This window comes from Rhipicephalus sanguineus, chromosome 4, assembly GCF_013339695.2.
Source record: "Rhipicephalus sanguineus isolate Rsan-2018 chromosome 4, BIME_Rsan_1.4, whole genome shotgun sequence".
NCBI classification, from domain to species: Eukaryota; Metazoa; Arthropoda; class Arachnida; order Ixodida; family Ixodidae; genus Rhipicephalus; species Rhipicephalus sanguineus.
The window spans coordinates 2,690,816-2,715,609 of NC_051179.1; the positions used below are offsets into that span (position 1 = coordinate 2,690,816).

General features: G+C 50.4%; 1 protein-coding gene across 13 annotated transcripts in view; it reads left to right on the top strand.

Moving 5' to 3' along the window:
• The window catches only part of LOC119389290 (serine/arginine repetitive matrix protein 2), a 351,568-nt gene that overhangs the window by 48,014 nt on the left and 278,760 nt on the right, over positions 1 to 24,794 (top strand). The window lies entirely within an intron of this gene.

The following is a 24,794-nucleotide window of genomic DNA, read 5'->3' on the forward strand; positions in this document are numbered from 1 at the left end:
GAAGTTCAGACTGTGCATTACTGCAACGTAATAGTGGTCGCATAGCCGCAGCGTGCCGAGCTTGGTATATGCGGTCTCTGCCTCCGTCTTGCGTGGCCGCCCATGTTGTGCGCCACTTGACACTGATGCCCCGCCAAAACTCGCCGATGACACCGCAGTGTGGTTGGCGCTTGTATAGACTCCATCACAAGCGTGTCAAGAGCCCGGTGGCGTGAGACATTTTTATTTTTTTTACGAGTATCACTGCACCCACCACGTGTGTGTAACAGAATGCGCGCACTAAGGTGTGTGCCTTATGTAATGGGTAGATGCTCTAAACCAGGAGCCATTATGCGCGAGAAACTTTTTCCAAGTTGTGATGCACCCACTACGTGGTCTTATGGGAATACGCGCAGTAATGTGTGTGCCTTTTGCAATGGGTGGCTGGCTTTAAACCACCAAGTCGTTATGACATGGTGTGACGCCCGATGGCAATTTACGCTTGTACCACGCAATATTACTGCGATATTGCATCTCGTACTGTGACACCTGTATACAGGACGCGCATGTTTGCGAAGCATGAAAGTTACTTTCAGTGCAGTTCCAAGCAGAGGCGTGGCTGCGTGGTAAAACACCTGCTTGCCACGCAGATGGCCTGGGTTCGATTCTCACTCGGACCCAACATTTTTATTATTTATTTTATTTACAGCTTTCTCGATTTCGGACAAGATGATGATCTTTCGCTCACAACCATCGACGCCGGAATTTCTGCGAAACGAGCTCTTTAGCACTATCGCGTTAAAATATTTAGAAAAGGTCGATCCACTGCGCGAATCTTGTCGACGTCGTCCAACTAAGGATGCCTTGGAGCAGCCGCAGTGTAAGGCGCGTGCTTAATCATTTTCGCTTCGATCATTTATAATTTCCTCTGACTGTCGGAATCAGTATTTCAGGGACAGTATTTAAATTAACCTTCACTGCACAAGAAGCGTACGGTGGGGGCCTAGTTGGCAAGGCATGGGAAACATAAGACGACGCCTACATACAGGACACAAGAAGAAAGAAGTGGACGGGACCAGCGCAGACTGATTTATTTGGATGACGCCTCTTTCCCACAACAGCAAAGCGCATGCGCACCATCAAACATAACCGTACATCGTGTATGACAACTTAACAGACAAGAAACTTGTTTCTTGTACTATTATGCGATAGCAATTATATGGACTCTCTCGGCTAGTTTTTGCCGTCGCCGTTTGTCGACGCCGTCATGTACCGGTTATGTATATGTATGTATATATAAATAAAAGCCACAAAGAAAAATAAGAAAAAAAAATCCGATGCGCACCACCGGGATTCGAACCTTCGACTCCTCGCTCCGCTGCCCTAAACAACTCGGCCACGCGCCTCCGGCTCTTTAGCATAACAACGGTGAGCTATTTATATACACTATTTAGCGCTAACGACACACAGAGCTCGGAGGTGCTTCAGTATGTGCACCAAAAGGTGGCCCCTTTCTGTCGCCACTGACGATGTGGAACGCCGAGTAAACGATGCGTTTAACGCCACCGCGCGGCAGGAGACGTGGAGCGGTCACTCCACGCGTTGCAGTTTTAAAGAAAAACCCTTTCAGACGCCGCTTAGGAAAAACTTCCTGTAAATGCATCATACTGATACAACGTTAAGTCAAGGCACTCAATATTCTATAGCATCAAAAATAATGCCATAATATATTAATTTACATGTGTTATAGTAATGGATCGTAATTAAATTATAATTAAATATCCTGAAGTCATTCATGCTCTGTTTTTACATAAATAGAATCAAATCCCAGGCTAGAAATATGGTGCTAATTCGTTTTCGGGTATGTTCATTTTGAGCGTTTCACGTGGCTTGTAGGAAGCGGCACGCCGGCACGGTGGGGGGTTGAGGATCGGCCACGTTGTCGCGAACGGCGTGGAGCATAGTCTTGTCGCGTGGCTGCCACGATTATTTCTTCGAGCCTGTCACAGAGGTGGTCGATGTGGGAAGGCGAGGTGGTAGCGGTTGTCAAATTAGAAGCAGCACATGACGACGGGGGTCGTGTAGAAGGAGTGCTGACGGCAGCGACTTGCAAGTGCTGCGTCGCCACTTCCATGACCTTGTCGGCGAGTGCGGCGAGTGACGGTAAATCCATAGTGGAAGCGGTGGCCAGCACCATTTGCACGTTGGACGGCAAGCGTTGGAGAAACAGTTCGCGTAGCACAGCATTGTCCATTGCGTGGGCGCGCGAACCGAGGAGCTGCATCATCTGACGAAGCAGCTGCGTGGGCCTCCGGTCGCCGAGCTCCGCAGTTGAGAGCAACTGTTGCATTCGCGTCCGTTCCGATGCAGCGGTTCTGTCGAGCAGCGCTGCCTTGAGTTCGTCGTAGGGAGCTGCCGGGAGGTTCGTCCTGAAGGAAACCAGTATGTCGGAGACCTCTTCTGCTGCAGCAGGTGGCAGTGCGCTGACGACGTGGTGGAATTTTTGAAGCTGAGATGTTACGCGGCTGATGTGAAACTGCGATTCCACCTGCAGGAACCAGACGGTTGGGTTGCGCTCCCAGTATTGTGGCAGGCGTAAGGATACCGCAGAGACTGCGTCACCGGGAGCGTCTGCAGTGTGGGAATTCTCGCCGATGTTAGGGGGATCTGCCTGGTCTTGTGGCATGGTGGTTCCTTGTGTCAGTTGTGCGTCCGGCTCTGCGAGGGACATGACTCTAACTTGAATTAAGGGCGTGTATGCAACAGGGTCACCAAATTGTAGAGCGCGCGCAGGAGGAACCGAGAGCTACAACATCTGGTTAGGAACTGTTTATTCGTTTCCCAAAAGCGCGAGCAGGCGCGCGGGGCAATGCGAAAGGGAAAGAGGAGAAATAGGAGAGAAGGAGCGCGGTTCGAGTTGTCCCCTCTTCCCCGCGCCGCCGGACCGGCGGCGGCGGCTTAGCAAGAGAGTTTTTGTTTCCTTGCGATGCCGCAGGCGCCGGCTTCGGGGCGCGACGTAAGAGGATGCGCTACAGAGCGTTTCACGTGGCTTGTAGGAAGCGGCACGTCGAACGACTCGTCAAACGTGATGCTGCCTTCAGTATAATGTGATCATATGCGATAGTACACTGCAAAATGAAGTTAAATGAAGACAAAGTTATTATGCAGGAGGTTGAATTCATCCAAAGCTCGATATATTTCGCTCTTTCTTGGCCCCTAGTTGATACAAATAGCAAAAACAAGTGGTGTACACAATTGTGTACATAGCGTCTCAAAGGGTTAAGAGCGTTGGGTTGTAGCGCGCTGCTCAAACACGAAGAAGTAACAACCGCAACAGTTCGCGCTCGTCCTGTGTGTACCTGTGCGTTCTTTTCGAGTGTCCTTCCTTGTGTTTGAGCAGTGCGCTGCAAGTGTTGAGCTGTGACCGTTGTTAGTTCGTTGTCGTCCTGTGTGTGTCCTTTTCGCCAGTCCTTTGCGCTCGAGCGGCGCGTGGCAAGTACTGAGCTGCTTGCCGTTCTTTGTGTGAAATTCTAATTTGTTTCTATCGCATTCATTGCTTCGCCGTTGCGGCGAAACTGTGACTTTTTTTTCTTACTACTGCACTATTTCTTTCTTCCTTTCTACGATTGTTGGCTTTCAGGACAAGTTCTATGTCCAACAACGAGGCATATGTATAGGTTCGAGTGTGGCGCCTGTTTTCACTGAGATGTTTTTAGCTGAATTTGACGTTTCGCTCTCGCGTATCCTTACTGATGACCGCATCACGCGTGTAATTAGGTACGTGGATGATTTTTTAATCCTTTTAAATATTAACCCTGACGATAACCTAGAAGTGGTTGCTAATGAAGTTTTAGGGTCTTTTAAATCGACAGAGTCTAGTTTGATTTTTCACCTGTGAACTCCCCGAGAGTTCCCGTTTACAGTTTTTAGACTTGAAATTATATATATGATGAAGACCACTTATGTTGGGCATACCTTCCTAGGTCAAAGAAGGCTCTTTTACCTCACGATTCATGTCACCCTAAGCTTGTTAAGCGAGGAATCGCGTCCTCAAGCTTGAGATCATCCCTTCTTAAGTCCTGTCCGCACATGGTTCAGTTCGGTTTTGACAGTCAAGTGGAGAGGCTTCGTAGTGCCGAGTTTCCTCCCACTCAGTGGCGCACCGACGGGGGGGGGGGGGGGTTGTAACCCCCCCTGAAAGCCGACCTGACCCCCCTTTGACCCCCCCCCCCCCCGTAACTGCTTCACGGTCATTGTCACCGAGAATCCAACGTACACGTTCAGGTGGCCTTGTTAACGTTATCATTTCAATGCAAGAGGTGGTTTCAGGTCAGATTTCCTTCATTTAATGTGTTGTATTCAGTCATCTACTCCTAAACAGAAAGAGCGAAAACCGCAAGTTCTGTGACTCTGTGTTCACTTCCAGTGAAGCAGTTTTGGACGAAAGAGAAGATGCTTTCACGGGTCGTCGGTTTGACCCCTCTTCTGTTCCTGCCCCCTCTGATTACTGCAATAGAGCAAGAAGATAGTTCGGAATCTTCGAAACAAGTTATTGTTCTTATTCTCGGGGGAAGTCTAAAACGGGGCGGTGTACAATGATAATGCGGCGCGTGACTTAGCCACAGACGTCGGTGCACAGTGCATGTGACATCAAAAAGTATTACGTATAGCAGCTAATCCAGCTGTGTACGCAGTGCTACATACATGTATGTCCAGAACAGGAGTTCGCAGTGTTCTTTACCGTTTGTAACATTATTATCCGGTTCACACAGGTTCACACCTGCACACACGCAAATTATATTTGGTTACTGGGACGCTTCTAATGCAATTCGAGATTAGAATATCAAGTGCCTAAATGACATTAAATTGTCGGTGTCACATGGCTTGGTTTAATGGCACTAATGGAGCGACGACAAAGTTGCGCAACTAGTATATTGTCACGTAGTCGTGACGTCGACGAAGACAGTAGTCAGCAGGTCCGAGGTGAAACTGTTTATTTGGCCGAACTTGTGGCCGAGAAACTGATAGTCAAACTACAGCAATACACTGATAGCGGCGGACAGAACGTCGACCGTCGATCAACTGACAAGCGATCAAGCGCGTCGGCTTTTATACAGGCGCTATCGAACTTTCCAGCAATATCTCTGGTGGCGGCGTTATCTCTAGACAAAGCTGGAACATTCGCGTGCGGGGCGCAATCTTAACAAACCGATCTACTACAATTGCGACGCTTCTAGAACACTACTTCGCGGACAGCGTCGAGCGTTGATAACCGTCCCTGCCGGTCAAACCCTAATACATCAAAACAAGACAAGAAGTGGGCGTGGCATTGCCCTCCTCTGAAAAAGCATCGTCCCGATGCTTGTGAAAGAACATAGAAGAGAAAAAAACAAAACAAGTGCGTACACAAATAAAAAACAAAGGAAAAAAATAGAGTCCCCAGGCTCGCTAACGCGCAAAAAACGGCTAAAGGCGCACGACATGGACGACTTCAGGTCGCGCACGGCGCCGCTGAGAGTTCGTAATGCCGTCAGGGACAACCTCATAGTCGAGTGCGCCGAGGCGTCGAAGTACCCTGTACGGTCCGAAGTATCGTCGAAGAAGCTTCTCACTAAGTCCTCGTCGCCGTATTGGCGTCCATACCCATACACGGTCACCGGGTTGGTATTCCATGTGGCGTCGTTGAAGGTTGTAGCGGCGGCTGTCAGTCGTCTGCTGGTTCTTGATCCGTAGGCGGGCGAGCTGTCGTGCTTCTTCGGCGCGCTGTAGGTAGGTGGTCACGTCGATGTTTTCCTCGTCGGTCACGTTTGGTAGCATGGCGTCAAGCGTCGTTGCCGGGCTCCGTCCGTAGACCAACTTGTATGGCGTCATCTGCGTCGTTTCCTGTACGGCCATGTTGTACGCGAAGGTCACGTACGGAAGGATGGCGTCCCACGTCTTGTGTTCGACGTCGACGTACATCGCCAGCATGTCGGCGATGGTCTTATTTAGACGCTCGGTGAGGCCGTTGGTCTGTGGGTGGTACGCGGTGGTGCGGCGGTGGCTTGTGTGGCTATATTCCAAGATCGCCTGAGTTAGGTCAGCCGTGAACGCCGTACCTCTGTCGGTGATGAGAACCTCTGGGGCGCCGTGTCGAAGGACGATGCTCTCAACGAAGAACTTGGCTACCTCAGCGGCACTGCCTTTGGGCAGGGCTTTTGTTTCGGCGTAGCGGGTGAGGTAGTCGGTAGCCACGACGATCCATTTATTTCCGCAAGTCGACGTTGGGAACGGCCCCAGGAGGTCCATCCCGATCTGCTGGAATGGTCGCCGAGGACGCTCGATCGGCTGAAGGAAGCCCGCTGGTCTTGTGGGCGGTGTCTTCCGTCGCTGACAGTCTCGGCACGTCCTTACGTAGCGAGTGACGTCGGCGGCAAGGCGCGGCCAGTAGTACTTTTCCTGTACTCGTGCGAGCGTTCGGGAAAGTCCGAGGTGTCCAGCCGTTGGGTCGTCGTGCAGGGCATGCAAAATTTCTGGTCGCAGTCCCGAAGGTACAACGATAAGGTAGCTGGCTCGGGCCGGAGAGAAGTTCTTCTTTACGAGGACGTTGTTTTTCAAGGTAAATGATGCCAATCCTCGCCTGAATACTTTTGGGACAACGATGGTCCTGCCCTCCAGGTATTCTACTAGACCCTTCAGTTCCGGGTCGGCTGGCTGTCGTTCGGCGAAGTCTTCGGTACTTATGGCTCCCAAGAAGCTGTCATCATCCTGGTCGTCGGGCGTTGGTGGGTCGACGGGGGCACGAGACAGGCAGTCGGCGTCGGAGTGTTTCCTTCCGGACTTGTACACGACAGTAATGCCAAATTCTTGAAGTCTTAGGCTCCACCGTGCAAGGCGACCTGAAGGGTCCTTCAAGTTAGCTAGCCAACACAAGGCGTGATGGTCGCTCACAACTTTGAAGGGCCTGCCGTAGAGGTAGGGGCGAAACTTTGACGTAGCCCAGATGATGGCGAGGCACTCCTTTTCTGTTGTGGAATAGTTGACCTCTGCTTTAGACAGCGACCGGCTAGCCTAACTGATAACCCTTTCCAGTCCGCCCGCCCGCTGCACAAGGACGGCGCCGAGTCCTATGCTGCTTGCGTCGGTGTGAATCTCCGTATCGGCGTATTCGTCGAAATGCGCAAGTATCGGAGGTGTCTGCAGGCGTCGTTTCAGTTCATGAAATGCTTCGACTTGCGCTGTTTGCCACCTGAATTCGACGTCGGTCTTCGTGAGCTGCGTTAGTGGCTCGGCGATCCGTGAAAAGTCTTTGACAAAGCGTCTGTAATAGGCGCACAAGCCAAGAAATCGGCGCACGGCCTTCTTGTCGGTGGGTGGCGGGAAAGCGGCGATGGCAGCTGTTTTCTGCGGGTCTGGGAGCACTCCAGTCTTGCTGATCACGTGACCCAAAAACAAGAGCTCCTCGTACGCGAAGCGGCACTTTTCTGGCTTCAGGGTGAGCCCGGAGTTCTTGATTGCTTGAAGTACGGATTGAAGTCGCTGGAGGTGTTCGTCGAAGTTCGAGGAATACACAACGACGTCGTCCAAGTAAACAAGGCAAGTCTGCCACTTCAAGCCAGCTAATACAGTATCCATGACTCGTTGGAAAGTCGCAGGTGCCGAGCAAAGACCGAAGGGCATGACCTTGAACTCGAACAGGCCGTCCGGTGTTATAAAGGCGGTCTTTTCTCGGTCTCTCTCGTCGACTTCAATTTGCCAGTAGCCGGTCTTGAGGTCCATCGACGAAAAGTAATTCGCGTTGTGGAGTCGATCCAGGGTATCGTCTATCCGTGGGAGAGGGTATACGTCCTTCTTTGTGATTTTGTTCAGGCGACGATAATCGACGCAGAAACGTAGGGTCCCATCCTTCTTCTTCACTAACACCACGGGAGACGCCCACGGGCTGTTGGACGGCTGGATGATGTCGTCGCGTAGCATTTCATCGACTTGTTTCTTAACGGCCTCCCGTTCCCGCGTCGAAACCCGGTAGGGACTCTGACGGAGTGGTCGAGCATTTTCTTCTGTTATGATGCGGTGCTTAGCAAGGGGCGTTTGTCGGACCCGCGATGACGACGAGAAACAGTCCCTGTATTCCTGCAGAAGGCGTCGAAGCTGTTGCTGTTGGCGAGCGGGAAGACTTGGGTTTACGTCGAAGGGTGGCTCATGGATCGTCGTCGTAGCTTCGTTAGAATCTGAAAAGGCAAACGCATCGCTGACGGCCAAGATTTCTTCGATGTATGCAATCGTCGTGCCCCTGCTCAGGTGTCTGTATTCCTGGCTGAAGTTCGTTAGCATCATGCTTCCTTTTCCTTCATGCAACCGAGCAATGCCCCTTGCGACGCAAATGTCACGGTCTAGCAGCAAACGCTGATCGCTCTCGATGACACCTTCGATGTCTTCAGCTTTTTCGGTACTGACGGAAATTATGACGCTGGAGCGAGGCGGGATGGTAACTTGATCCTCGAGCACGTTCAGGGCATGTTGACATGGACTCGTATCCGGCGGTGTCGTTTTGTCCGACGATAGGGTACTTACGTACGGAGCAGAAACCTGGAGACTTACAAAGAGGGTTCAACTTAAATTGAGGACGACGCAGCGAGCGATGGAAAGGAAAATGATAGGTGTAACCTTAAGAGACAGGAAGAGAGCAGAGTGGGTCAGGGAACAAACGGGGGTTAAGGATATCATAGTTGAAATCAAGAAGAAGAAATGGATATGGGCCGGGCACGTAGCACGTCGGCAGGATAACCGGTGGTCATTAAGGGTAACTGACTGGATTCCAAGAGAGGGCAAACGCGTAAGGGGAAGACAGAAAATTAGGTGGGTAGATGAGATTAAGAAGTTTGTAGGTATAACGTGGCAACAGAAAGCACAGGACCGGGTTGATTGGCGGAACATGGGAGAGGCCTTTGCCCTGCAGTGGGCGTAGACAGGCTGATGATGATGATGATGATGATGATGATGAGGGTTATCGATTTGGTTCTTAAGTCGATGACGGCGCCGTGATGGTTTAAGAAGTCCATGCCAAGTATGACGTCCCTGGAACAGTGTTGCAAGATCACGAAACTCGCAGGATACGTGCGATTATTGATTGTGACTCTTGCTGTGCAGACTCCAGACGGCGTTATTAGATGGCCTCCAGCGGTGCGGATTTCGGGGCCTTCCCAAGCGGTCTTAACTTTCTTCAACTTCGTGGCGAAGGGCCCACTGATGACGCAATAGTCGGCTCCGGTATCGACGAGAGCGGTGACGTTGTGGCCGTCGACGAGAACGTCGAGGTCGCTAGTTCGTCGTCTTGCGTTGCGGTTGGGTCGCGGCGTCGGGTCACGGCTGCGTCGGTGTGTTCCGCTGCTTCCATGTTGCGTCGTCGGGTCTTCTTCAGTCCGCGAGATTTCGTCGTCAGGGGTCTGTTTGGTTCGCGTCGTATTCTGAAGCTTTCGTCGCGGCGTCGTCGTCGGCGGCGGAGGATCTTCGGTAGTTCGTCGTACAGCAACCGCACCTCCATCGGTTGCTGCCCTTAGTTTTCCGGATACGGGCTAGGCGACCGGCCCTGGTTTGGGCCAGCGTACGGCCGGCGGTGCGGTGACATATAGCGGCCGGGCGACGGCGAGCGGGAAGGTCGTCGTTCTTGCCACTGTGTTCCGGTGAGGTAGTCGTCGATGTCGCGAGGCCGTTCGCCTGGCTACGGGCGCGGCGCGTTGATGGCGAATCCGCGTAGTCCCATCTGTCGGTACTGGCAGCGGCGGTACGTGTGGCCGGCCTCCCCGCAGTGGTAGCAGAGCGGGCGGTTGTCAGGGGCGCGCCAAACGTCGGTCTTTCTCGGCGCGGATCGCTGGCCGGCTGGCGGGCGATATGACGTCGGTGGTGGCGGCGGTGGTGCCTGGCGGCGGAACTGCTGGGGTGGCGCGGCGTCTTGACGTGGGCGAGGAGGGGGGGGGGGCGTTGCGTCGGGCTGCAGCAGCATAGCTCATGGCTTGCAGCTGCGGCGGTGCCGGCTGAGGAACACCCAGTGACTGTGTGATTTCCTCGCGTACAACGTCAGCAATCGACGTCAGCAAACGGCGCAAGCTTTCGCAGCTCCTCTCGCACGATTGCTCGGATCGTTTCGCGGAAGTCGTCGGAGCCGAGGCCATGAACAGCTGTGCTGTCTTGAAATGCGCGGCGATTGTACTGCCGGGTGCGCATCTCGAGCGTCTTCTCGATGGTCGTTGCTTCCGAGACGAATTCTTGAACTGTCGATGGGGGGTTCCGCATCAGCCCGGCGAAGAGCTCCTGTTTGACTCCTCGCATAAGAAAGCGGACCTTCTTGTCCTCGGGCATGATAGGGTCTGCATGACGGAACAGCCTTGTCATCTCCTCCGTGAAGAGCGCCACGTTTTCGTTCGGCATCTGCACGCGGGTCTCGAGCAGAGCCTCAGCACTCTTTCCTGACGACGCTCGTGAATGTCACGAGGAACCTGGTGCGAAAGATGTCCCATGTTGTCAGGCTTCGCTCTTGGTTCTCGAACCAAGTCCGAGCGGCGTCTTCCAAAGCGAAATAGACATGCCGTAGCTTGTCTTCGCTGGTCCAGGCATTGAAAATCGCGACTCGGTCGTAGGCTTCGAGCCAGCTTTCCGGGTCTTCGAACGACGATCCGCGGAAGGTTGGCGGCTCCTTGGGCGTCCGGAGAAGAATCGGTGCGGGCGGCACAGCGTCTGTCATCGTCGCTGTGGTCGGGGTCAGGATCTTTGTTTGCCGGGTCTTTTCAGGTAGAGGCCCGTGCTCTGGCGGTAGACCTTGTTGCCTGCGGCTTGCTCGACGATCCGGGTTTTCTTTGCCGTCGTCCTCCTCGCGGCTTGGGCTTTGGTCAGCGCTTCGCGGGGGCGTCCGGATCATGGAAGAAGCAGCACCTCCACCAGATGTCACGTAGTCGTGACGTCGACGAAGGCAGTAGTCAGCAGGTCCGAGGTGAAACTGTTTATTTGGCCGAACTTGTGGCCGAGAAACTGATAGTCAAACTACAGCAATACACTGATAGCGGCGGACAGAACGTCGACCGTCGATCAACTGACAAGCGATCAAGCGCGTCGGCTTTTATACAGGCGCTATCGAACTTTCCAGCAATATCGCTGGTGGCGGCGTTATCTCTAGACAAAGCTGGAACATTCGCGTGCGGGGCGCAATCTTAACAAACCGATCTACTACAATCGCGACGCTTCTAGAACACTACTTCGCGGACAGCGTCGAGCGTTGATAACCGTCCCTGCCGGTCAAACCCGAATACATCAAAACAAGACAAGAAGTGGGCGTGGCAATATGTTGGTTTTGCCTCGAATGTGCAACTTTTTCAAATTCTACGTCACAAAACTAATTTTATAGAAATAACAAGCGTTTTCATGTACATTCAATGCCTTACTCGCTATGGAATCGAAGCTTGCTTAAGCGTGATGAACATTTCCTGTTACGATGCTGATGGCATTCTCATTACTTTTTCTTAAATCTTTGATATTATAGTGAACCCGAATTGTGTCCGTCACGGAGCACCGTTCTTTTCCTTTAAATACTCGATAATGTACGCTCTCCTGCCGACACACATTATTTTTTCATCTAGATGGGTTCTACAAAACATAAAATGAGAATGAGGTGGGATAGCCACTTCAACCAACAAGACCACAATTTCGATCAAGCCAAACTTTACATTCTACAAATTTACGGTCACCACGGGAGAGGAAATACATGGAATCATATTTGATACTATTTGATACACAAATTTCAATCCCTACACCTATCAGGAATAAATCTAGCTCGTGGTAATTTGGATTCACTAAAAGCCATAGCATGATTTCTATAATATTAAGAGACATAAAGTACGCTCAGCCTTCAAATAACCTGGACAAATATTCTATTCGCAACATAAAATCCCTACTAGCCTCCATCATACACTAACAATGTTCTTTTTTAAAAATATTTCAAGTTCTCCGCGCCTTATTCCGACTGTTCCCCCCTGCCTTTTTTTTTCTTTTTTTCCCCTCTTCCTTCTTACTGGACTGCCGCCCAACTTTTGAGGCCATCGATGACACTTGAGGTCTCTTCGATTTGGCTGCACCGGCGGCACCAGTTCAGCGGGTGCAGCACCGTCGTCCTCGTTTTGCTGGTGCCGCGCGCGCCCGCTGCACCGGTTCCCTCGTTTTGTCAAGGTGCAAGCGTAGTTCTGCACGAGTTCTCCGCCGGCCTGCACTCGCTCAAAAGGAGGTGCAAAGAAGTGCAGCATGGCGCCCTTCCTCCTCCCAAGCTTGGAGCAGATGACGCTGCGTGTTGTTGTTCAGGGCGTGCAAAAGCAAGTTAAACTGCTGACTCTGACGGGTAATTTTAGCCACGTCTTTGCGGCAGCTATTAAGGCGGACCTTTTACATGTCTCGTGAGCAGAAAAATTCACCGTACATGACGGCAATATGAATGATACAAAAAAAAGTAATAAAGATGTGGCGCGATTCGCGATGCTGCTCTCTCAGTTCGCCTTTGCGAAATCGTGAAGCTGATGCGATAGGAAGTCTTCTAGAAATACTTTTGAGTTTAAAAATATATTCATCAGGTGAGCCTGCGTATACATGTGTCTTAATATGGTTTACAAGAATTGTCACATTCGTCCCTATAGTCTAGCGTGAAGTGGCGACGCCAGTAAAACCATTTGAACACAAATTTGCGAGCATACACTTTCCAAGATAACTGAACATTCGCGTCAAGTCGTCTTAGCGTCGGTCAAAGGACCTCAGATACTTTCGTTTTTTTATTGTTGTATGGCCTCGCACACGCTTTCATAGAAGGCCGAAACCAGCGCAATTTCCCGCTGAACCAGTAAAACGCCTCTAGATAGTCTGAACAGTCTCTTGAAATTACACTCATGAAACCTGCCAACGACGTTCTCGTACCCGGGAACAGGAGTTACATCTTCACGTACCAACATGCAGGCGACAAAACACATACACCGTCAAACTATGGTCCCTAGTCAAACTCCTCCTCGGAGTCGCTGTGAGGATCGCCATTGTCCGAATCGTCCTCGCTGCAGAGTCGAGCAGTTCCATACGGCAGCTACGAAGAGTGCCACCGCGGCAGTGTTTTGGTAAACAACACCAGCGATACACGCCGCGTCGGCTGTTCGACCAACACGGCCTGCTCTTGCATCTTCGGTGGTAGCCGCCGCGTGGTAGTGTCGCCAGTGTCGTGGCTGCACCGGCTGCACCTGCACTTGCTGAACCGGCGCAGCACCGCTTCGCACCGCCACGGCACTTTCCAGAACTAGTGCAGGCAGTGCAAGCCAAATCGAAGAGACCATTGATGCGTATGTTCGCCAATGACTTCACCCATTAAGCACGTGTGGGCTTCAAAAGTACACCGCTCGCTTGCCCCACCATCTTCTGCAGCCCTTTGTGAGTGCTAGACGCGCCGCCTTTCTGCAGCCTTTCCAAGCTGCTTCCATACTCCGCTCTTTTCTTTGTCGAGCCTTCTACGGCTCTCGCTTTGGTAGACCACCCCCCCTTTTCCCTTTTTTTCTTTTTCTTCCTTTTTTTTTCTTTTTCTTCTTTGCAGCTCCCCCTACCTCTGAGAAGAGGGGACGGAACGCCGTTGCAAGCGTTCTTGAAATGATGTGGCAAGGGCTACACTCCTCTATCTAGTTTTCTCTTTCCGGGCAGAAATTACCAACAGCGACAAGCGCCACCGCTGGACATGACGTCAACACTAACCCTTTAAAACTAACACGCCAAGGATGACAAGGCGCCTTTGACAAAGATAGGTCCTCCTATTGAAACGTTAGGCCAGCCTGTCTGAGGCACTTTCTCCTGTTTGCAACCTATCCCACTCCGTGTATCCTAAAGCCCCTCCATGCGTTGTGTATCCATCTGTCGGCTCCCTTCTTTACCTTGGAAATGAGAATGAAGGCACTCATTCGACGAAAATGCCCTTTATATTTAAGGTCTTACCAATTAGCGCCACTTTTTACGTGCAAACTGGGCACATGATTCAAATCGGCAGGACCGAATCCAGGTAACTATGGATCCTCCACGACGAAAAAGAAAAGAGAGAGAGAGAGAAAAACACTTGAAGCACTTGGGCCCCTCCAGATACATATGGTGCAAATATTCTTTTGCTTGCCTTATCACAATGCATTAAGTTTGCTAAATATGTAAACGTTCTCATAAATCTTTCAATATTTGGAACCCTGTGCCCACGTCTGTCGCCATAGCAAATATAACAACGAAACACATCGAGGAACAAGCTCTTAATTCATTGCAACCGCAGCCAAAAATCTTTCTCAGATACGACTCAACGAATGCCATTCGAGCGTCAGGAGATCATAATCACAATTATTCTCTCATCTAAATTTTTCGAACGAGTATTCAGTTGACCCTTGAAACAGAAAACACCCTGTTGTTTTTGGATGTTATCGTAACCTGAAAATAAAACTGCAAACACATCTACTCAAGTCGATATTTTCAGTTCACTACAGACCTCCCGAATATCCGCAATACATCAGTAGTAAACATATTAATGCGAAGAGCCGGAACGCACTACAGCACACAACTTGAATAAAGTAAAACAAGAAAAACGCGATGTATTCAGAAAACTCGCCAAGAACGGCTACCTAATATATTTTATTCAGAAAGCAATTCATTTGCTTTCTGAATAAAATCACGACGCAAGCTGAGAAATCCAGCAACAGGTCTCCGCCAATCGACACCACGACAGAAATACGTACATCACTCTCCGCTATCCATGGCGCCAGCGAAACCATCGCCCGTTTCCGCGGAAGGCTGAGTCACGTGACAGTAAGACCGCGAATGGCCCGTCCGTTTGCGCTAGTGAACTGTAGCACTGTAACTGTAATTTGCGCCATACACACGTGCAGTCCGAAACGGGAGGGATAAAGCCCGGGCCGAAGCCAGTTCGAAACCGCAAACGGCGCCGCGTGCGCGACTTCTAAGCGAAACCACATGTTCGAAAAGCCGCCGGCGTAATAGGGTGCCGAAAAAAGAAGGCAAAAGAAACGTCTTGTTGACATTCCCCCCCCCCCCCCCCCCCTCCGAGCGCGTGGCCCGCAGCCGACGATGGGGACGGGCGGTTCGTGAAAATGTTTTCAGCATTACGAGCACAATAGCACGTTCTCCGCCTTCTCCAAAAAAACTGGCCACCGGAAGAGCGAACCCGAGGCATCCTCAACAAAACTGCTTGTGCTGGCTGCGACGTCCGCTGCATCAGCGGAACTGAGAACCTGTAAGAAGGACGGGAAAGACGTCCACAATTTTGCAAAGACGCAGACCACCGAATCAATTTTCTTGAAACTGTAGTCCTCGCAGCTGAAACCAATTACGAGAAATATGAATGCTGGCAGATACACAAGCTACCCAATCGTGAACCACGCTGAATGCAACCTACACGTAGCGTCTTCGCTTTTCCCTGCGCAGAGCCTAAGAAAATAGAAAAAAAGATGTCTGCTTACAGCTCACACAGTCCGGCACTCCAAGTATACCCCTTTCCCTATCTCTCATCTAACAGTTTACCTCGACACATCCACACGCCAAAGGAGCTCCCCACCCCCTTTTACTCTTCAGCTCATTCCCACCGGCACTCCTCTGTCCTTTTGCTGACGAGCACCGCCGCCTCCTGACTCACCCTTTCATACCGGCCGAACAAGAAAAGAAGCCTCCTTCGTTTGTCTCGCTCCCTCGAACTCTCAAGAAAGAACCGTATGGATTCCGAAACGTAGGGACAATGCTCACTCAAAGTTCCAAAGATAAGAGGCCGTCGGCGGCGCTTCGAAACAAGTGTTTTCTGTTTTCTTCGGGGCTTGCGTTTTGTGCAGGCAAATGGTGCCGCTAGCGGGGTGGTCGTGCATTTTTTCTTAACTTTGTTGACAGCGGACGGACGAGGTGCATTGGAGCGGCGAGAAGAAAGGCGACCTCGTAGTACGCGGCTCATTCGTCAAAGCGACCGCAAACCCCGGAGGCCGTCCAGTATAGACCCTTTTCATAAATACGCCACCTGACGGTGGGCTTTTCGTCAGTTTCGCTTCGCAAAGGAGCGTGGGATAGCCAGCGCCATCGTGAGGGCATGGAAAGCGAGCCGTCAAATGCGTGAGTGCTGTGATGTTTGTGCTGGCGGCTAGTTCTCCATGTCATCCGCTGAAATCTCACCGTTTGCGTGCTTGAACGAGCTCTTAGTACTCTCCGTTGGTCTTTCTGAGGTGCTTCCGATGCACAATGAGCAACATTTTGTACCCTTCAACGGGTTGGACGAGCAGTTTGGTTCGACTGCCGCGGTTGCGGGACCGTGACTACAGCCAACTCGTATGCGCGCCCGGACCGGGAAAAAAAGGCTCGCCGAAGCTACAAACTTCTCACCGAAGAAAAGGAAGGACGTCACTGTCGCGGAACTATGCGACCGCAACCGGTGAAAATCCTGTCTGCCGCAAGCCACACCACGCAACTATTTTCCGGACGTCACGCGGTAGATTTGTATGCAGTGGCGTAGCCAGGGGGGGTGGGGGGAGGGCACACCGGGCCCGTGCCCCCCCCCCCCCCCTGAAATTTTTTTCGCCATGGCACACAGCACAAAATGACACTCGACCACATCTGCCTGCCCGGCCCCCACTTCAGATCAAGCTGGTGCCCTGACCCCCCCCCCCCCCCGAAAAAATTTCTGCCTACGCCCCTGTTTGTATCTACTAAAAAATGTTGACACGTGGCTTACGATATGCGAGTACTGTCGCTACTAAATGAACGGTACGCAACTTCATTTTTATTTTTCTGGCTGGCCTTACGAACCCTCGCAGTATTTCTGCACAATCTATCGCAATTCACCGCATGCAGGCACTCGGGAGAAGACTATTCATTCGTATAAGCAAGGCTACACATGGCGCTGTGAAATACTCACGTCCGTTTCTGTAGCGCGTTTACAAAACGGTGCCCTTCCGCACGTCCGTTTGACGTCGCGTACGGAGAGAGAGCACGTGCGTTTGCTGTTCAAGTTTTACGCGTACCTTATCGCTGTTCTCGTCGCGATATCCTCGATGGTGGCACATGGGAACGCAGCACGTCTGCACAATTGCAGCACGCCGTCTCTACGAAAAACGTTGATGACAGTTCACGATTCGGCGGTGCTGAAATGTCACGCACTGGCACGGTGCCGAAGCCTGCGTCGTCTGCTGCGGTGCCCTCACAATGGCGGCAGACTGTAGTTTGCGTGTGCGGCGCTAGGGGCGCCCTTTTTCGAAAAGGGTCTATTAGTTTAAGCACATACACTGCCGTTCCTGCATTTCTGAGCAAGCCTTGGAGCAACTAGTGTGTGCGTCGCCAGCCATGCCGCAGTATGGACACACGCAAGGACCCCAAGCAAGCACGAATGCTATGCGAAATCCATACGTTGCGAAGACGGGAGGAGTAAGACGACGTGGCAGAATGAGTAAATGTTTTGAAGGCCGTGGGACAAGAAAAAGGGGCTTTGGAAAATGCGAAAGGTACATTGGGGTGCCACGTTTTCTTTTTTTTTTTCCAGTAGGCAACTCTCGCTCTCTCTCTTTTTACCGCTTCTTTTTGTATATTGTACATCGGACGGAAAAGTTCGCTTTGCTAGAACTTGCTTCTGTGTCTGCTGCGCGAGTCTGCGTCGACAGTGACCTACCACACCAGACATCTCGCTGACGTGCCAGTCGAACACGATCCTCACCTACTTCCCGACAAAGATTCCGTGTTCCAATTCAAGAGAAGCAGCAACAACACCGGAATGCCCGATTACGGCCAAGAAGGAACCGATGACTCGGCACATAGCGCCTTCGGATGCGTCAATCGATCAGTCACTTATCAGAGGGTACTTCAGTCGCCGAACCTGTGCACCCGAATGACATGGCAAATCGGTAAGCGTGGCTACAACAGTTTATCCGTCGTCATTCTTCACCAAGTCACCCGATAGCCCGTGAGCTGAGAATTGTATTGTACGTGTGCTGCACTGACCTGTGCATACTGTTTATAATAAATGCCAGAAAGTTTACAATCAATATTTACGATACACTTTCAGATTTGCAGTTTGGCGCTCGAGGCTCGAAGGAAGTATAATATAGGATGTTGTGCTCGCATTATGCACAAAATTCTCAGTTGCAGAATTTTTCAACTGCTAAAGTTGCCAATGGGGCTTGTTTGTATGACATTTCCTGATTACTGTGGCTATCGGACACAAGACACAATAAATGGAACACAAGAAAGGCACACGGCGCGGGGTGTCCTCGTGTGCCTTTCTTGCGTCCGATTTGTTTGCACTACCATAGTAATCATTTGTTTTATAACAGCATTGTGCGATCGCCAGCCGGCCCGCGCGTCAGCACCCTTATCACTACATGGAGCTGAAAAATTTACAAAAACAAGTATTTGCCAGACACATTTGTTGGAACTATACGCGTTGGTTTATTCAATATGCCGTTTATTTTCTACGTGCGCTGCTTCACTGAGTGGTTTCTCAGCCCTCTCAAGTATTTTCAATATCTTGCTGCAAAACGCTGAAAGATCATCATCATCATCACATTTGATATTATTATTATTATTATTATTATTATTATTATTATTATTATTATTATTATTATTATATTTGGTATCACATATTTCATTTGTCGTTACATTCCTGTAGTCTTCTCAGAATTTCAACCCCCCCCCCCTGAGAGAAATCCTGGGTGCGCTAATGCTCCCACTCTTCTGAAGGCTGTCGCGGAATCGTTGTTGAAGACCCTTAAAGGACCCCTGACACCAAAATTGAAACCTCGAGATGTTTGTGTTGTTTGACTTTCCCGTATACGGGGGCACATCTGACCGATTATTAGTGACGAACGTTGCCTTTAAGATATCTTAATTTGGTTTTAAAGTAAGCGTGAGTGCTCACTTGAGTTGGCTGCACCTTGCAACATCCTGGTATGACGTAGATAGAGGCCCCGTGTGACGTTCCACGAGTAAAGCGAGTATTGTGGACGTCACAGAAGGTTTGCGGGGCGCACATGCACAATACGACGACTGGCACCCGGCGAGGCCTATTGTTCCGCACCCCTCTCGCTTTGTTGTCGGGCTGCTCTCGAGGTAGTTTTCGTGAGGAGACAACAGGTTTAACCCATACCGAGGCACCCAGATACTTTCAATCTGTACCGCGCGCGGGGCCCCGATTTGAAAACCGCGCTTTCAACGTCACCACAGCTTGAGTGCACGTGGTCTTTGACGCTCCCCCGCATGGAGCGCTAGTTTCTTGCGGTTTTTAGGCGGGCGTTTTGAAGTGACGCTAAAGTGGTCACCATTAACTACGCTAGAATTAGTTATACGATACACTAGAGCATTTACGATTTAACTTAGGGATTACCAGACACAAGGCTACAAATTACAGTAAAAAAGTCACGAACAAAAAGTTTGCTGTCAGGGGTCCTTTAAGGGGTATTCAGACGGGGGAGAAATGCTCGGGGGGTAAAGGCGGAGCCTAGTGAGCTAAAATAATCGCTACGCCACTGAAATAATCTGAGCGCCATACTATTTAATCTATGTGCCAAACATTTAATCCTAGCGCCAACATATTTAATCCAAGCGCCAGCATGGTTAGGCCGCGGGCTAGTGAGTTTAATCCAAGTGCCACCATGTTTAATCCAAGCGCCAACAACTTTAATTCAAGTGCCAGTCACTTTAATCTATACACAATACACAGTAATACGGGGCATGAAAACGGCAGTTCAATTGAAATACAGTTGCTACAATATGAAATACGATAGCCCGAAAGCTGAGGACTGCACTAATATTTGTATTCGGTGCTATTATTCACGGGACAAAAAACTTACTGCCATAGTTTGCTTCAGCTGTGTTTGTAGGGCTTATACTTAGCTATGCATCATTTTATGGGGCAATGTTTGGAACGAGTGCGATCATATTAGCGAGAACGAAAGAAAGGCATCTGCGTGCCGCTCATTACAAACATCTTAACGAATATCTTGTAGTTGAGCAAAATTAAGTTTTACTCACTAGAGCTCATAATTGGATTAGCCCCAGGACAGGTCGTGTAATGCGAAGGAAAGACAATCTATGCTCAGTTAAAGTGACGCAATGGCTACCAAGATGTGGAATACCTAGCCGAGGGCAGAAATGGGTCGAATGGAGTACGGAATTAAGAAACTCTCATGCTCGCGCAGGGCAGGGCGAATTGGAGGTAATTCCAAGAGCTTCTCGTTCTGCAGTGTACTAAAACATAGACTGCTGATTACGATATGTGGAAAACGGAAGTTATATCCGTGTTAGTTTTTATCTTTTTCTTAAAACAAAATGTGTCCGGTGATTTGAACAGTATTAACTGTTGGCCTAGTTCGCACGGTGACATATTTAACGCAGTGCGAGAAAACATACGCAGAGAAAACGTAAGGCACAAAGACGAGCGGTGGTGCTTGCTCCTTCTCTTTACTTTATACTCGTTTTTCCGCGCTGCATTATGCATCTCACCGAGCATTTGAATCTTACGGATGTCAGTGAAATGATAAATTTATTAGATCAATTTTGCATATCTAACGTGTGCACACACAAACATGTATATAATTTAGTCAATGAGAGGGGGCATTATAGGTAAAACGAAAGCGAACAATATTTTTGCACACTCCAGATCACTCGAGAAATGCAACATAAATTAAGCATAGGTTATAATAAGTACTTATTAGAATAGCGCTGTCTCCTAGGGCTTGGAAACGGACGTTCACAAGTCATCTTCACGCAACGCTGCAGGCACAAAAGAAAAATTGTGCCGGTCAAAGGCCGCGCAGTCCACGCGCTGTATCTGCTGTATGGAGTGCCGAGCTGCGTCCAGCAGCAAAGAACGCCTGTGCTCCTTTTTCGTCATACCTTGCGGTGTCACCAGCACTAAATCAGGACGTTCGCTTAGGTAGGCCTTCACGTGCGACTTGAATTTCGAGAACACTTCTTCTATTGGGTTGAAGAAGGGACGCTGGCAGGCGCTTGATAGAGTGCATTGAGTTAGCCAAAGCTGCCTGTTCTGCCCGAGCATGAGCAGGTGCGCCATCAAAAATGAACACAGCTTCTGTGTTTGGCTCCTCGCTTTCCACATGGGCCGAAACATCGCTGAGGAAATCGTTGAAAACAGCCCAACGAACTTTGTCCACTGCAGTCCAGTGAATAACGCCATTTGCTCATATACATGCCATGATGTTCAAATTGGCTCCTTTTGTCGTCGTGGTCGTGTGGACAGCTGGTTGCCCTTTAGCTGCCCTGCCAAAATTCCTGGAACACCAGATATTGTAGTTTGTCTCGTCCAAGTAGAACCGGCACACACGTGGTCCATCGGACCGCAGCCATTGGGCGTACAGCTTACGGCTGTGCTTGACGTCGTCACGGTTGCGCTCTGCGGGCCTCTGCGTCACCAGCTTCACCGAGTAGCTGTGGGCGTCCAGCAAGCGATCAACTGTGCTTGTGCTGATCGTCACTCCAGGCATTTCTTCCTCCAGGGCCGTCTTTATCTGCCTTATAGAGTAAATGTGCAGTTTTCGTCGACAATTCGCCTCAAAGCACTCACGACGTCATCTCCAAACCTTTTTTTAGAACTGCCACCCCGCAATGATGTTTGTCTGTCGGTAGCTGCAATCGATCTTGCTGTTTTTATGTTGATGCCCAGGGCCTCCGCCAGTTGCTTTAGGTCGCCACCACGCCTGTAGACGTCCACAATCCTCGCTCTGTCGAGCACTGACACCCTGCTGTTTTTTCGACGAGGTTCATCTGGATCTTTGAAACGTGGCCCTCGCTTGCGTCCAGCCATGACTTCAAGCAAAGCTTTCTTCTCGTCTGGAAAATTTCCCTCTGAAAACACGCGTGTTACAGGCGGCGACGCTTCGGGAACACATCGTCGTCTGTTACATGAACATGGCCATCTCCTTTGACGCTTTTACATAAAACTTAATTGCATATAAGCCCAAATAAATGCACGGTTACTTGTTTTAAATGGTTATTCTTTGATTTCGGGAATGGGTGTATATCGTCTGTAAGTCACCATCGCTCTCACTGAGCGAAGCAGACGGCTGCGAACGCTTTTGCGGAAACGTAGCCTTAGAGCCGTCTGCTAGCAGATGACGTGAATCTCTCCCAGATGCGATCAACGGCGTACGTGATTACCCAAAATTCTGCAGTAGCGGTGAAGCATAAACTGTCTCGATGCTTAAACTTTTACAACGTGCTTATAATGAGCGTATACATTTAGTACCCGAACATATATAATTAAACCGCACTGCTTTTTGAATTCTAAGATAAATGACACCAAAACGTTCGGGCAAAATACCGTAGTACCTTATTTCCTAAGCGCGACCATGCATCCTCTCGCTTCATGTTTACCTTGTTCGGACATTTAGACTATATAAATTCGCAAACCGTCTGTTTCTTGTGTATGGATTGAACTGACTGGCACTTGAATTAAAGATGCTGGCGATTGGATTAAACATGGCGGCACTTGGATTAAACTCACTGGCACGCGGCCTATTTGTGGTGGCGCTTGGATTAAATATGTTGGCGCTGGGATTAATTGTTTGGCACATGGATTAAATGGTTTGGCACTGAGATTATTTCTGTGGCGTGCGGATCATTTTAGCTGGCACTTGGATTAAAGTGAGCGGGAAAACCTGTAGTTCGTACATAACTTTCAGGGCTTGTCTCATCTCTTCTTTGCCGTCCGTCCTGGTTTGCACTGAAGTTTCCAGCTTGAAAGAAAAAAGAGCTGTCACATGAAGTCGAGTGGTATGCGGCGACAGAAAATGCACACAACGGGACACTATGACAACTATGAGATACACGACGCGAACGAAGTTTCAGGGGCTTTAAAGGGCCCCTCACCAGGCCACATAGCAAATTTTAGTTAGACGCTGGAAGTTGTTGTGTGCCGAATGAAGAGCAGTATGCCGCAAGAATTTTTCAAATCGGTTCATTACGAGCTGAGAAAAACAATAATTTGTAGCGGCGCGAAACCATGATGCGAGGAGGCGAGTTTCAAACCCTTGCCACTCGCCCCGTGTAGCCTTAGCAAGCCAAATCCTTTCCCTGCCATCTTCAGTTGACACATACGCATGAACACGTCATGCGCTTGCATGGTCACGTGCGAATGACGTGCCCGAGCCAGCCCGAGCACGCGAGCGGCGTTGCACGGCCGCTACCTTTTTTAGGGGCGTAGCTCCTCTTAGTCAACCTTGTCACGTCTCCGTTGTCCGGCGTATCTCCCGGCAGCCGGCAGTAAACGGCAGTATCTGTCCGGTGGTGGTGGTGGTGTGCGGCGTGACCACCCTTACTGCGCATGCGCATACCCTCTCCACACACCTCCTCTCCACTCCCCCTCACCATTCCCCATGTCCTCTACCCCTCTCCCCTTTCCCTCTCCACTCACCATCTCCCCTTCCCATCTCCACATCCCTTCTCTCTCTCTCATACCCCTCTCCACTTCCCCTCCCCCTCTCCTATAACCAGTCTTAAAAACGGAGGGGGCGTGCACACATGAAGGCTCCCTAAAGACAATGCGCTGCGACAGTACGTGATATGTATCGCCCTCTCCTCTCCTACGCTTCCCCCTCTTTCTCCTCTCCTACGGTCCCCCCCTCCCATATCTTGCCTCGCGGCGCAGCGGCGCCGACGCAGGCAGCGTCGCGAGGCAGCGTCGCGGCAGCGTCTTGATTGAAAAAACCGACCGCTCGCGCTGCACAACCGTTCACTGACCACCCCGTATATATAGGCACTGGATTTTGACCTCCAAGGTAGTGCGTGTGTGCAATTTCTCCTGTGCGTGATTAAACAATGAAAATTCACAGCGTACATGTAAAATTAAAGTGAGCTGCAAGTCGTCATAACGCTCATCGAACCTTTAGTATAAACGCGCCCGATCTCACGTCGGTGATGATGTACTGGGCAGAATTCACGGAAGATTCACGGTTTACCGATGAACCTCCGTAGCTTCGCCCACTCATCATCATTCACTCCGTGGATATGCTGTGATTTTTTTTTATGTAGCGGCCGTGGGCGTTTTGTCGGCGTTCTCTGTGGTGTACTGCCTGTTTCTGCGGGACGGGCATGACAGTTGAGACATTAGTACGGGCACGAGAGTGGCGGTATCATGAGCCAGTGCCGCATTAAAGTTTACTTGGACGCGGTAGAATAAATTAGCATAATGAGTGCTCGAACGCGCCAGAACATTACTTTCGTTTCCAGGGCTGGCGTCTACTCGATGCGCTAACCGCGGGGACACGAACGCGTGGGAAAGGGAGGCACATTAGCCCCGCATCTCGCTGCAATTCACGAAAAAAAAAAGAAAAAGACGCGCACATTCCCTTTGTGCGTCTCATTATTTCTCTCAAGTTTTATTAATCTATTGAAGCAACAAATTACACAAACTACACATGTCGTGTCAAATAATTATCGCAGTGTCACGTGCTACTGTTGGCGACGTCAGAGCACAGTCGTCTACGTAGAGGAGAGACGTCACAGCACTACCATCCACGTAGGGCCATTTTCTCATGTACGTCATCCCCTCATTCTCTAAAGCGCGCGCCCGCGAGAGGAAGGGCAAGCAGCGTTCACCTTGAAATTTGACCCATTTCCGCGGCGCGTAGCGTTGCAAATTTTGGCAGACGTGATCGTGAACGCCCAGTGTATGCATTGCGCTCATAAGCGTGCGCACAGGGGGGGCAGGGGGGGGGGGGGGCGGCCGCCCCCCCTAATTACCTAAGAGGGGGCGCAAAATCTTCCCCGTACATTAACCCTTCTAGTCACCCAAGAGA